Raw genomic sequence first — 15,361 nt, 5'->3', positions numbered from 1 at the left:
ATGTACTGGACTCTAGATCCAGAGAAAGGTAGAGATGGCTGGGAATTGTATTTCTATAGACAGTGGAAATCAAAGCACTCACTGATTGGAGGAAATGATCCCTGGCTGTGCAAAGTCAAGGACTGCTCATGAACAGAGACGGAAAAAGATGTTACTTATATTTGTAGTGGCAGGCAGGAGAGCAGAGAGAGACTCGGGGCCAGATGCAAATGTATTATTGGCTTACTGTCTAAATCTGTACTTTTATCCCTATTGGTAGGATGGGATTGAAAATGCTGGGAGGAAGCAACTCTCAATGGAGAGGGTGAATGAAGGAGGGAAATGAACTTCCTCCAAGGTTAGCTTACAAAGTAAAATTTCAAAGTGAGAACAGTTGTCCAAATTAGCACCCAGCAAATAAATTTACTCCCAATGAGAATCATTTTAGAGTGACTTTAAAGTTTATTTTCAAAGAGCTAAAGCAAGAATAACTTGCATTATAAGTTTTTAAAAAATCTAGCCATACCTGGTAGGAACTCATATTCTAGTTGGAGATTTTTAAATATATATCAGTGATTACAAAATCGTTTATGTTAGTGATGGTGCTGTACACAGCCCATTCAGAGCATACTGCTGTTGAGATCGTCAAGGGGGTGAGTCAGACAAGGGAGGCTTTTTAGAAGAGGTGACATGTTTGCTAAGCCTTATAAGGATGAGTTTATGTGTTTGCAAAGTGAGGAAGTTAGAAGAGGGCCTTCCAGGCAGAAGGGATAGTATGATTATATAAAGCATGCAACATGGGTGTGGGAACTGCAGAGGTTCAGCATTGTTAGAGCATAAAACTGGAGCATAGTGTGTTTAGGAATAAAGCTGCAGAAGTAGGTGTAGCTTGACTGTGGAGGTTGGCCTTGATGAGGACCTTAATAAAGATCTAGGAGCAAAGGGAAGCCATTGAAGTCCCAACAATGAAGGGGCATGGTCGAATTTGTGTTTCAGGTAAGTTTCTGGCATTTGGGTGGAGGGTGAACTTGAGGGCAACAAGATCAGGAGCCCCAAGACCAGTTAGGAAGCTACTGTTGCAGTCTCAGTTTCAGGAGATGGTTAAGTCCCAACCTAGGAAAATGAAGGCTAAAATGGGATGGGACTATTGATTTAGAAGACTATTTCAGACGTTAACTTGGCAGGGTTTGATGAGGATGTTCCAGGATGAGAGAAAGGAAATAGTTAAGAGAATTTTTCTAGATTTTGTAACTACATAGAGGGTGCCAACTGAGACCACTAGAAGGGAGGAAGAACCAGTGGAGAAAAGGTAGTGGCCTTAGTGTTGATCACCTTTCAGGTTGGTGTGTTTGGTTGGCGGGGGTGGGGTGGGGGGGAGGGGCATGGGTAGGGGGGTGTTAGATTTTTTTTTTCTTTTTTATCTTTTCCTTTCCTTCCTCCCTCCCCCATCCCTCTTTCTTTCTATTCTGGGAGCCATAGCATGGGTTTAGTGTAGTAGGGCACTTTGGGGAAACACCATCACAAGATGGTTAGAGGAAGAAAAGGATATTAGGGAGCAATACAGGGAACCCGGAAAAAGCCCTTGGAAACCAAGGCAGCTGTTTCGAGAGGGATAGTGGGAGGGAGGGACTGAGTGATCAGTATGTCAAATGCAGCATACAGGTACTTAGAGATGAGGGTTGGGAAATGTGCACAGACTGATGACTTTTTCAAGAACTCTGTAGAAGGTAATTGAGGAGTGACTGAGAGCAAGGAAGGGAGGACAGACCATAGACTACATTTTGAGGAGTTTGCAAGAGAAGAGAAAGAAGGAAATTAGGTATTAAATAGAGAAAAATTATGTAAGGTCAAGAGATAATTTGGGAATAAAGGTAGGGAGGTAACAGGTACAAATTAAAAGGTAAAAATTAACACGTAAAAAAAAAATCTGTTAACAGGTAAAAATTTAGTATGAAGGCAGATTTTTTTCTATTCATAGAAAGTTATTCTTTGTTTAGAGCTGTCTAAAAATTAGAATGGATTGCCTTGTTAGATAGTTGCTCCCTGTCACTGGAGTGGTCGAATAGAGATTAGATGTTTTCTAGTCAGCTGTGTAGAAAGATATGTTGGTGAGCGTCTTTGGGTGTTTTAGGCTCTGTTCAATTCTCAACACTTTGCCCAAAGTTGATTTAAGCATTATAAACTAATGAGTTATTCTGTGGACTTGTGTTGCCTGGCAGCTCTCCATAGATTGATCAAATCAATGGGCCAAGTTAACTTATGTGCCTTTGATCTTGAAGGATGAAATTAAACTGCAGATTCTTAGATAAGAAAATATTGAGTCTCGGTGTCCAGGAACGTCTCATCACTATGACAGTCAACCATGGTCTGGGTCCACAGGTATTTTTGACAAGGTAGTCACTTTCCACACGCAACAACAGAGCCTTTATTTCAAATTTTTGAGAGTTTTTTTTTATCTGTCCATCATTTTTGTAAAACACTGTTACTTGGAATAATTAAAATAGCACTGAGATTATAGGAGAAATGGATAGAGAAGAAAAATCTGTTTCCTTTTCTCTGTGATTCATATTCCTATATGGATGCTTTTAGTTTACATAGAAGTTTGGTTTTTTAGGGCCAAGAGGAGATAATTAGTTTCCATCTCTGCTCTCTAGTCCTCATCTTAGATCTTTTAGTGGTCCTTTTGGGTAGCATTTAAAACAATTCAGGGGTAAACTTTGCTGTTTGTCTCAAATGACTACTTATCTGTATCCAAATCTGGCTTCCTGGGGTACTGAAGCATGAACAGCGTAAATTACTGAACTCAACTAATTCTCAGAAAGCCACATTTTAGTCAGTACTTTCCAACTTTCTCACTCATTTCTGTTACAGAACTGACAAGTGGTATAACTAATTAATTAGACTTGTATTCCTTTTCAAGTTATACATTTTAAATTCTCTCTGTTAACCTTTTCAAAATGCTAGTAAGTAGTAAAACAAATCCATACAGAAAAACTAAAAAATGCAAGTACTGGAAAAAACAGCTCCCCCACCCCCAAGAATAAGCACCAGGTGTGGTGAATATTTATCTTTTAAGGAAAAATAGTTGCATCCTTGTTACCAACTGACTTTCCTTCTTATGGCCCGTGGATAGGGGAGCAGCCTCCCAGTTACCCCCAGGCCTGTAAGTTTTACCTGTTTCTTAGCCTGTTTGTTTCCTTGCTCTGGGAGAGTGCAGTAAGTGAAAAATCTCACAAGTCCACAAGTTGATTCTTTTCCTTTCACAATTTAATACTTTCCGAACATGTTAAGAACATGAATAAAAATGCCCTTTTAATCATATACTTACTTTTTAACAGTTAAAATTTTTATTTTGAAATAAAAGATTTTGAGATAATGTGTCTAAATTTAGAGAGGAGTTGCAAAAATAATATAGAGAGCAAATTTCCTGTTCCAAACAAGATGGAGTAGACACATTTCACCATATTCCAGTTAAATGCAACAATATAGGTAGTTTAAATGTAAATAGATGGAAAAAGACATACCGTGCAAATGCCAATCAAAAGAAAGCTGGGGTGGCTATACTAATATCAGATAAATTAGACATCAGAGCAAAGAAAATTACAAAGGACAAAGAGGAGCACTACATAATGATTCAAAGGGTCAATCCACCCAGAAGACAGGGCAATCTTAAATGTGTATGCACCAAACAGAGCTTCAAAGTACATGAAGCAAAACTGGACATAACTGAGAAATAGACATAAATCCACAGTTATCAGTAGGAACTTCAATAGCATTATATACTTACTTTTCAAGCGCACATGTAACATTCACCAAGGTAGACTATATCCCAGGTCATAAAACAAACCCCAACAAATATAAAAGAATTAAAATCATACAGAGTATATTCTCTGACCATAATGGAATCAAACTAGAAATGAAAAACAGACTACAGGAAAGTCTTCAAACACTTGGAACTTAAACAACACACTTCTTATTAATCCATGGGTCAAGGAGGAAGTCTCAGGGAAACAAAAAAATACACTGACCTTAATGAAAATGAAAATACAGCATATCAAAACTTGTAGGTTGTAGCTAAATCAGTGCTGAGTGGAAATTTATAGCACTAAATGCTTATATGAGGAATAGATGAAAGGTCGCAAATGAATAATCTAAGCTTCCACCTTGAGAAAATAGAAAAAAGAAGAGCAAAATAAACACAGAGCAAACTGGAGGAAGGAAATAATAAAGAAGAGAGAAGTTAATGTAATTGAAAACAAAAACAGTAGAGAAAAACAATGAATCCAAAAAAGATGGTTCTTTGAAAAGAGAGATTCTGACTTAATTGGCAATGGGTGCAGTTTGGGCACTGGAATTTTACAGTCTCTCCAGGTGATACCAATGTTTAATGGGAATTGAGAACCTCTGCTGTGGAGGCCAGATAATTTTCTCAGGGTTTAACTGGTGTTGGCATCTATGGCCCACCCCTTTCATTTCTCCTGAGGAAAATTTGTAGTCGTTTCATTTTCTCTCACTTTTTGTTGCCCTCAAAGTCAGTGCTGATCCTTTCCCTTGTAGGTTAACTTCCCTGCCTGACTGCCCTTTTGCCATCAGTATAGCCCTGACCAGAGGTGAACTGTTCCCAACTGCAACCCCCCTCCACTTCACACCCACACCACCTTGATTGATTTGGGATTAACCCCCAAAACCCCCTCTGATTGGTTTGTCACACATCATTGGTCACCAGCTTTAGGCTGTGATCACCCAAGCCACAGTAACAGTGTGTCTAGTGCACCTGGTCTTGTGACCCTGGCTCTGAGGGAGCCGAAGGACTTGGTTTTTCCATTCTGGTGGCCAGTGCAGTGCCTGCCCTTTATTAACACACTATTAACAGTTGATGTACGGTGGATTTGCACTTGCTCAGTAAGTTTGGGGTTGTTTGTTTGACCTTACATGTGAGACCTGTTATTGTTTCTAAAACCTGGGATAAAGATACTTTTCTCCTAATAAATTCTGATGATCACTTTAAATCAGGTAGATGTTATTGTAAATGTATTAGGGGTACATGTGCCTAAATTTCAATGTGGAAGCAACTCACAGCAAGAGATAAGACATAGTGGAAATCATTATTTTTAAAAAATTGTTTGAGTTTCTATCTGGAGAAAGAATTATGTATTTCATAGTAAAAGCTATTCTTGTTGATTTACTTTATTCTTAAGAGGTCTTATTTGCAAATGGTATTTTATCTTAAGAGGATTTATGCTTTGTACATGTATCTCTTTATTCTTAAGATGCCAAGCCTGCTTATTTATCTGGGTAGTTGAAATTATTGAACATATGTATATAAATCAAAAAGAAATTGTAGGGAATTCCCTGGCGGTCCAGTGGTTAGGACTTGACGATTTCACTGCCATGGCCCGGGCTCAATCCCTGGTCAGGGAACTAAGATCCCACAAGCCACGTGGCACAGTCAAAAAAGAAACAAAGAAAGAAAGGGAACGTACTGCTAATTTTAAAAAAATTATTAGAACTGGGGCCTTTTTGCTTAAAAGGCATAAAACAGATTTTAATTTAGAAAGGGTCTAGGACCATTAAAATTTGTCAAGATAATGTCACAGAATAGGCCACCCAAGCTGAAACCTTCCAGTGAGGTCTTTATTAGCCAAACAGTGGGCTGAGAGATTGGGAAGGAGGGAGCGGTGTTAGGAAAGTGATAATTCAGTTGTATGCTTCCAATTTTCAGTATTCTTTCTTTCATTAAAAGAAAGGTTTCTTGTAGTTTAGACCAGAGGGTGACAAGCTATGGCCTGTGAGCCAAATCTAGCCTACCACCTGTTTTTGTATGGCCTGTGAGCTAAGAATGGTTTTTAACATTTTTAAGTGGTTGAAAAATGAAGAATAATATTTCATGACATGTGAAAATTGAATTTTAGTATAATAAAGTTTTATTGGGACAGAGCCATGATCATTTGTTTATGTACTGTCTGTGGCTGCTTTCATGCTACAATAACAGATTTGAGTAATTGCCACAGAGACCATATGGCCCACAAAGCCAAACATGTTTGCTATCTGGTCCTTTACAGAAAAAGTTTGCTGAACCCTGTTTTAAACTCCCTTCCCAATGTGGCCTTCCCATGCAAGATGATTTCTACTCAGGAGGTTTGAAATTCCCAAATAATTTGTTAACATTAAGGAGGGTAAGCCTGTTTCCTGGCAACAGGGATACCTGTGGTTGACATAGAAATACTTGACTGAGTGGCAGGAACCTACCTAGGTAAATTGGTATTTTCTTCTTTTTTCTTTAATGCTTTTTGAGGGCTTTGGGAAAGAGTTGACCTCCAGACTTCTCATCTGGTCACAGGGGACTCATGAGTCACACGATGTGTCTTAAGTTTTAAAAACAAGCTTTAAAATGACTGAGATGAAGGCAGTCTTCTTTTAAAAAGTACAGAAAAGTTCACCGACTCCAATTTCTGGTAACTCTTCTTTTTTAAAGACAAAGATTTGTGGGGGGTAAGGAGAAGCAGTAAAATATGTAGGATATGTTCTTTTTCTTCTGATTATTTTTTGTTTACTCAATTAAATATTTATGGTTTTAGTTACTGGAGTACTGAAATGTGGTAAAGATAAAAGATATTTGAGGTGAACAGGCTTGAAGGGAAGTTTTGTTTCCACGACACTGAAACAGTGATAGATTGAATTGTTTTGTAGAGAGGGGTGAATTCTGAATTAAAGCATAGGCAGTGGACTCAAATGGTCTCAGTGTGGAGGGGGTTAGTATTGTTTACCCCAGAGCAGAGGTAATCAGCTCAAGAAACACATCTGTAGTATTTATGATTTCTGTTTAAGGAATAGTTTGGGAGTTTCTTTGCCCGCATGAGCAGGAATTGATCCTTAAGAATAAAAGAAGTGTGCTGCTCTGGTCTGACCAGTGGCCTAACTCAAACGTCTGTCTCTGTTAACGGCCCTGAAGGGTATTTTCCTGAAAGTCTAAGGGAGCTGGACTTTTAGATGCTTCTTTACTTAAGGATTACTTCCAAATACCATCATGGATTTATCCTCCCTGATTTTATCTCAGTCCTTCTTGAACCTGTTTACATTTTCATTCTGTTCCACTTCTTGAGCTGATGAGTTCTCTAAGTTCCCTAAACATTGCTCAAAGTCCTGCTTTCTTTTTGATAAAATTGCCTTTAGGTTACAGGGATTGCCCCTTTGTTACTTTAACTCTGTGATTGGGTGAATAAAGTCAACAATTTCCACACTCGTCTTGATTCTTATCGATTTACTGCTTCATTCTTTTAGAGCAAGATTTCTCAACCTTGGCAGTATTGACATTTTGGGCCAGATAAATCTGTGCATTGCAGGATGTTTAGCAGCCTCCCTGGTCTCTGCCCCCAAGATGCCAGTAACGCTGCCCCTTCCCAGTTGCGATAACCAAAAATGTCTCCAGATATTGCCACATTGTCCCTGGGGAACAAAATTGCCTTCAGCTGGGAATCACTACTTTAGATATTTGTCTTTTCCAAACTGTAGGATTTTGTCTTTTGGGACTAACTTTATAAATATGGAGGCTCCTCTATCCAGTTGATTGTATTGTGCTTTTCTGGGTTTTTTCCAGCTCTGGTTGATGTCCATCTTGAACGACAGTGACAACTACTTTTCATAGTTTCAGTTTTTTCAGGTCAGCTGCATCGTTTGTGAGTGGTGTGTGGAACAAATACTTTGAAAACTTAGAAGTTTTTTTCTAATTATAAATGTCCTATATGTGTACTGTAAAAATGTGGAGAATGGAAAAAATTAGAATGTTTTTGTCACTCAGAAAACTTCAGTGTTATTGATGCAACTAATGTTAGTAAATTGGTTTATGGCCTTCATTATTTTCTATATATTTTATTTCATAGGTGCAATCTTGCTATAAGACCAATTTTTATAGTTTTTCCACTTAACATTTTTATTTATTTATTTTATTATTTATGGCTGTGTTGGGTCTTCGTTTCTGTGCGAGGCCTTTCTCTAGTTGCGGCAAGCGGGGGCCACTCTTCATCGCAGTGGCGGGCCTCTCACTATCGCGGCCTCTCTTGTTGCAGAGCGCAGGCTCAGTAATTGTGGCTCACGGGCCTAGTTGCTCCACAACATGTGGGATCCTCCCAGACCAGGGCTCGAACCCGTGTCCCCTGCATTGACAGGCAGACTCTTAACCACTGCGCCACCAGGGAAGCCCTCCACTTAACATTTTAACATGAATGTTTCCCTGTGTACCATGTTTAAATAATTGAGTGAAATACCATAATATTAATATACTTTAAGTAGTCCTCTTTTGTTTGATAGCTAGGTTTCATCTATTGTTTTTATTAGGGAGTTTTAATGAACATTTTGTTCATAAATCATTTTCTGTGTTTTGGATTATTTTTCAAATATGAATGTTGGAAGTAGAATTCCTGGATCAAAGGGTATGAATATGTATAAAGTAGAGCCTTAGATTATTTTTAAGTTGCTGCATGGCCCCACAGATGGCAGTGAATAGTGGCTCCTTGAACTGACCATGCATTTCAGAAGTATGTCTGGTGGGTGTATAGAAGGAAAGAAAGGGCTGTGTTTGAGTTAATCACTTTTCCTGCCGCCTGCTCTTCTGTGGGAACATTAATGGGGAGTCCAGTAGCCACCAAACCACAGACTTAGATTCCAGTCCCAAATAATCCTAGTTGGGTTGACTTCCAGACAGTGCTCCTTTAAGAGGGAGTTTCACCCAAGGAAGGCATTTATTTTATACAGTTGTATTTTGCCTGGCTTACAGTCACTGTTAAGATTAATCAGAATGCTGTTAATCATTTTGGTTGAGATTATAGTAGGAATAAGATCTGAAAACCGCCTTCAAATTACTGTTCTCAAGGGTGCAATGTAAGGGCTGGTGCACATTTCATTTCTGCCAAAACAAAGAAATACTCATTGTGGGAGGTAAGGAAGAAAATAATGTCATTGTAAAGTCTGCACGCTGAATAGAGGACTAGAAAATAAACAGCTGAATAATATATCCAAATGTAAGGCAATGAGGTACATCGCACTGTACTTATTCTTGGTTTTGCTTAACAAAAAATTTTATTCTAAAGTACTTTTTAAAGGGTACCACCAAATGAAGTTTCACATGTTGTCTTTAGGGGTGCCTGGAAGCAGAATGTGAGACCATATTTGAACGTACATGATTTGTTGAGGGACTGCTCTCAGGAGAAACTTATAAGGGAGCAAGGACAAGAAGGCAGGGAAGAGGAAGAAGCTAAAGTAAGGATATAGTCTAGCATTAGCCTGTTTTGGTTAGGGGCATGGTTGGGGTGGTGTAGAGCTACTGGCTGCCCCTGGGAGGGAGACAGGGAGAGTATAATCTCCCTGGCAGGACTCCAGCCCTTGGGGAAAGGGACAGCTGTGAGCCATTAGCAGCCAACAAGCAGTACCTGGGAGATGGGTATGCTAGCTAGTAAAGGGGATGTGGGTGGGGCATGTTTACTTTGTGCAGGACACTGTGCTGAGACCTGGGAGTAAGAGATGAATGTGACATAGTTCCTGCTTTGAAGATGGTTGTGGTCTTGTGGCAGGGCTGACCATGTAAAGAATATTTACAGTGCAAATGAAGAGCATTTTACATGGACAGAAGCATGTATAGAGGCTTGGATAGAAAGCAAAGGAGTGAATAATTGTGAGAGAGGCATATCTGGGGAACCTCACTGAGGAGATCTAACAAATGGGTCGGACCAGGTTGGGGGAAAATGGGATGGTCCGGGTTAACAAGCAGGGGACTGTAGGCAGAGGGAAGAGCCCTGTCCAAAGGCTGGCAAGTATGAAACAAGATGGTATGTTCATGGAATCACATGAGGCATAGCATGTGCAGGAGGCAGGGGGGAAGCAGCTGATGAAGCCTGACAAATTGGAGCCGGAACGCTGTGGGCCTCCAAGGCTATGCTTAGGAGTCTTGGGCTTAGAAGGGGCAGCATTCCTGCTGTTAACCCCCCAGCCTGCCTCAGGTCTCAGGGTCAACTTGGAGTGCCCTGAGCTCTGCCCTCTGGTGGCCATGTAGCTCCAAGCATGTCATTTAAACATTTCTGAGCCCCAATTTCATCTGTAAAATGGTGATAATGATGTTTATAGGACTGTTGTTGTGATTAGAAGTAATAAAGACAGATCTAAAGATTTGCCACCATGGAATTATTCTGCTGATATTTACTGTTCTTTGTCATTTTCCTGTAGTAATTAAAACAGCAGTGCTGTCACAGAAATAAATCAGTGGACTTTAATAGCCCAGACCCAAAAATTTGCTTGCTTTGTTTTCTTTTCTAAAAATTATAAGCAACCCAGTTTCCAGGACTGGTGTTATTGGTGTTAATCTGTTTCCTAGACTCTTTATTGATAATAAAAGATTTTTTGTTTCCATCTATAGTAAAACATGACTGTTACTGTAATAGTTTAAAAACCACAAGATTTGGGAATTCCCTGGCAGTCCGGTGGTTAGGACTCAGTGCTTTCACTGCTGGGGCCCCGTGTTCAATCCCCAGTCGGGGAACTAAGATCCCACAAGCCGTGTGGCATGGGGGAAAAAAAAGCACCAGATTTTACAGATTCTTAAAAATCTGCACCTCCCTCAGTCATGAACAGTTTGGTAGCTCATCTAAAGAAGAGAATATTATAGAAAATGGAGACACTCTTTTAGCCAGAGTTCATAAGACCAGAACTTCAGATGAGAGGAGTATCTAGCTTACAAGAAGTCTTAGGTCTCCTGAAACTTTCAAGAAAGTGAAGAGAGAGGGACCATACTCAGTTGGCTTTCTTCACTGACAGTTTTTAGAGAATAAAAGTATTTCTTCTATGGCATATGCTGCCTTCAATCCCAGTACAAGCTATCCATATGGAGGTTATGTTCAGTAGACACAGAATTTTTCTATTGATGTTATTCTTGACTCTACCTAAAAATTTCTCATTGGTAAAATGTCACAATATTTTTAAAGGTTTTTTTTAGCTTTATTGAGATATAATTTACATACTATAAAATTCATCCATTTTAAGTAGACAATTCAGTGGGTTTTAATATATTTACAGAGTTTTGCAACCATCACTACTACCCAATTTTAGAACATTTCTGTCACCCCAAAAAGAAGCTTTGTGCCCATTTGCAGTCAGTATTCTGTGTTCTTACTCCCAACCCTAGGTAACCACTAATCTACTTCCTGTCTCTATATATAGGCCTGCTCCTACTCTGGACATTTCATATAAATGGAATCATATGATAAGTGATATGGTGTTTATGACTTCTTTCACTGAGCATAATGTTTTTGTTAAGTGGTTTTTTTTACATGTTTTACACGTTGTAGCATGTATCAGTACTTTGTTCCTTTTTATTGCCGAGTAGTATTCCATGGTCCAGATGTACCACAGATTGTTTAACCATTCACCTGTTGAAAGAAATCTGGGTTATCTCCAGTTTTTGACTATTATGAATAAAGCTGCTATAAACATTTGTGTATAGGTTTTTGTGTGAACATGTATTTCCATTTCTCTGGGGTAAATGCCCAGGAGTGCAATTGCTGGATCCTGTGATAGTTACATGTTTAATTTTTAAAGGAATAGCCAAATTGTTTTCTAGAATACCTGTACCATTTACATTCCCACCAGCAGTGTATGAATGATATAGTTTCTTCACATCATCACCATTTGGATTTTCATTGTTTTTTATTTCAGCCATTGTGGTTTTAATTTTCATTTCCCTGATGGCTAATGATATTGAACCTCTTTTCATGTGCTTATTTTCCACTTGTAATGCTTTTTGGTGAAATGTCTGTTCAAATCTTTTGCGCATTTTAAATTGAATCATTTGTTCCTTACTGTTGAGTTTTGAGCGTTCTTTACGTATTCTGGATACAAGTCCATTGTTGTAAATGTGGTTTGTAAATATTTTGTCCCATTCTGTCGCTTGTTTCTGTATCTTCTTAACAGTCTTCTGCAGAGCAAGTTTTTCATTTTGATGAAAGTGAATTTTTCTTTGATAGATCTTGCTCTTGGTGTCAAATCAAAGAACTCTTTGCTTAACCCTAGGTCCTGAAGATTTCCTCCTTTGTGTTTCTAAAGTTTTTTTACTTTTACATTTAAGTCCATGATCCATTTTAAGTTAACTTTTGTATAAGGCATGAGACTTAGGTTGAAGTTCTTTTTTTTTTCCTATTGTTCCAGTACCATTTGTTAAAAAGACCATCTTCCTCCATTTGATTACTTTTCTACCTCTGTCAAAAATCTGTTGGGCATATTCGTGTGGGAGTATATTCATTTTAATACTGCAAAATATATTAGGTTGTGGTAGGCAGAATAATGGGCCCCCTAAGATGGCTATGACCTAATCCCTGGAACTTGTGAACATGGTAGGTTACATGGCAAAGGAGAATTAGGGTTGCTAATCAGCTGACTTTAAAGTAGGGACATTATCCTGGATTATCTGGGTGAGCCTGATGTAATAACAAGGGTTATTAAAAGTGGAAGAGGGAGGCAGAAGAGAAAGGTCAGAGAATGAGGTGTAAGGATAGAAGCAGGGTTAGAGAGATGCAGTGTTGTTGGCTTTGAAGACTGAGGAAGCTGGCCAGGAGGATCCAAGGAATGTGAATGGCCTCTAGAAGATGGAAAAGGTAAGGAAATGGATTCTCTCCTAGAGCCTCCAGAAAGGACCACAGCCCTGCCAACATCTTGATTTTAGCTTAGAAATACCTGTATTAGACTTCTAACCCACTGAACTTACTATTAGAGATAATAAATTTGTGTAGTTTTAAGCCACTGAGTTTGTGGTAACTTATTGCTGCAACAATAGAATACTAATAAATGGATATTTCAGAAAAGTTCCCATTGATAATAGGATTCTAAATGTTTGGGCACACCACTTATCTGGAAAGTTTACATATATGGAACATCCCAATGGTATCAGACAAATGAAGTGCTACTCTAGGTAGATTTGTGCATTCAATGGGGAATAATTAGAAAATATATTACATTTATCTTTAAATTTCTACATTCATTGTGACTTTAAATTATGTTCCTTTTTGATGGGAAGTGTTTTGTGACTTGTTTTTGTTTGCATTTCAGAAGAGTGTTTGAATGTCTTGAGTTTTACACTGGGAACCAAACACAGCCCCCAAAATTTATGTGACGGGAGGTTAACATCCTATTTAAAGAAACATTCTTCATTTTGCAATATATAGATACTGAATTATTATGTTATAAACCTGAAACTAACATAGTGTTATATGTCAATTATATCACAATTTAAGAAAAGAAATATTCAGTTGACTTTGATAGTAGGACAAATAGAATTTGATTAATAATCTTTTTTTTTTTTTTGCGGTATGCGGGCCTCTCACTGTTGTGGCCTCTCCCGTTGCGGAGCACAGGCTCTGGACGCGCAGACTCAGCGGCCATGGCTCACGGGCCCAGCCGCTCCGCGGCATGTGGGATCTTCCCGGACCAGGTCACGAACCCGCATCCCCTGCATCGGCAGGTGGACTCTCAACCACTGCGCCACCAGGGAAGCCCAATAATTTTGATACTTATGCTAATCCTATTCGTTTTTTTAAATAACAGCTTTATTGAGTTATAATTTACGTACCATACAGTTCACCCAGTTAAAGTGTACAGTTTCATGATTCTTAATATATTCACTGATATGTGCCAACATCAGTACAGAGCACTTTGAATATCTTATCTCATTGCCTTATGATTTCCATTGTTTTTCATGAGAAGTCAGCTGTTAATCTTATTGGAGTTCCCTTATAAGTGAGGAGTCATTTTTCCCTTGCCGCTTTCAAGATTTTCTCCTTGTCTGGCTTAAAGCAATTTGACCATGATATGCCGTCTATTTGTGCAGCTGTTTGCAGACAGTAGTGTAGTAGTAGAAGTAGTAGTAGTATAAACTACTTGGAGTTTTTTGAGCTTCCTGGATGTGCAAATTAATGTTTTTCAGTTAAATTGGGAAGTTTGCAGCCACTAAAAAAAAAGGTTGTTTTTGCTTTCTTTCTCTCTCTCCTTGTGGCACTCCTATTACATATATGTTGGTGCATTTAATGGTACCCCACATTTCTCTCAGACTTTGTACATTTTTCTTCATCTTTCTTCCTGGTTCATGGTTTTCTTTAGTTCTAGGAACATATTTACATGGCTAATTTGAAGTCTTTGCCTGTTAAATCTGACATCTAGTTGCACTTACAGGCAGTTTCTGTTGCTTGCTTTTTTGCTGGTGTATAGGTCATACTTTCCTGTTTCTTTACATGTCTCGTAACTTTTTGTTAGAAACTGGGCATTTTAGATAATATAACATAGCAACTCAGTACTGGTGCCCCACCGCCCCTCAGGGCTCTTTATTGTTATTTGCTTGTGAATTTTTTTAGTGACTGGCTGCATTATTTTATTGAAACCTATTTACTCTCGCCCTTTGCCCTGAAGTGTGAAGTCTTGATGTTGCTTCTTAGGCATGTGGCCTTTGGTATGCCCACAGTCACCCTGGGATTGACTGTGGTTTTGGCAGGGCTCTTTCTGACTCTTTACCCTGACCACGTCCAGCTGTTAAACTCCACTGATTGCTGTTGTTTTTAATAGTGCCCCCAAACTGATCCAGTCAGATTAGGGCTCCTTTGAAGGGATAGTTCCTGAGATCAGTATTAGAGATTTCTTCTGACCCCAGGATGGTTCCTCCCAGCTATTTCTTTCCTTGGTTCTCTCCAGCATGCTATACCGTAGGCTTGGACTTCTCCACACACTGTTGCAAATGAAGTCAGTTCCATTGGGGGAAGATTTAGAGCCCTCTATTCTATGGCCTACTTCTCCCCCTAGGCAAAATCTCTGAGCCACAGCTCTAGTGCAGGGGGTGGGGACAATGATGTGTTTCCCTCTGAGTGATGACCCCAGGTCTCCTAGGTTTGCCTCTCCTAATGTAGAACCCACGAGCTGGGCCCATGGCAATTAGGGCCTCAGTATTCTTGGTGGTATCACACCCCTGGACTTAGCCTCCATACCAGGAATGGGGGCCACCTGGAAGAAGGGAACCCCCATCTCTCAGCCATAGTTGTCTGGAACCTAGCCTCATCAACCAGTAGTCGCTGTGGACCAGATGAGAAACACACATCCTGCTCTTCCCAGGAGAAAGCTTTACAACTGGGAGCTGGAGGAGAGGGAGCTCTGTGTTCTTGGCTGCACTTGTCTGGTGTGATATCTGTGCTGGGAGTGGGGATGGAGGGAGTGGGTCTAGGTCCAAATACCATGGACTCTTACTTTATGTACTGAGTTGTAGATTTTCTTTAATGAGTGCTTCTTCATTTTCTGTATGCCCTTAGGACCATTTCCAGAGATTTTATTTTATTTTATTTTTTTAAAGGGAACTTTATTTTTA

General features: G+C 39.3%; 1 protein-coding gene across 5 annotated transcripts in view; it reads left to right on the top strand.

The window, feature by feature from the left end:
- The window catches only part of JADE3 (jade family PHD finger 3), a 151,983-nt gene that overhangs the window by 63,675 nt on the left and 72,947 nt on the right, over positions 1–15,361 (top strand). The gene's annotated exons all lie outside the window — the stretch shown is intronic.

The sequence above is a fragment of the Globicephala melas genome, chromosome X (genome assembly GCF_963455315.2).
Source record: "Globicephala melas chromosome X, mGloMel1.2, whole genome shotgun sequence".
In the NCBI taxonomy this organism is placed as follows: Eukaryota; Metazoa; Chordata; class Mammalia; order Artiodactyla; family Delphinidae; genus Globicephala; species Globicephala melas.
This window is presented reverse-complemented; position numbering and strand designations above follow the sequence as displayed.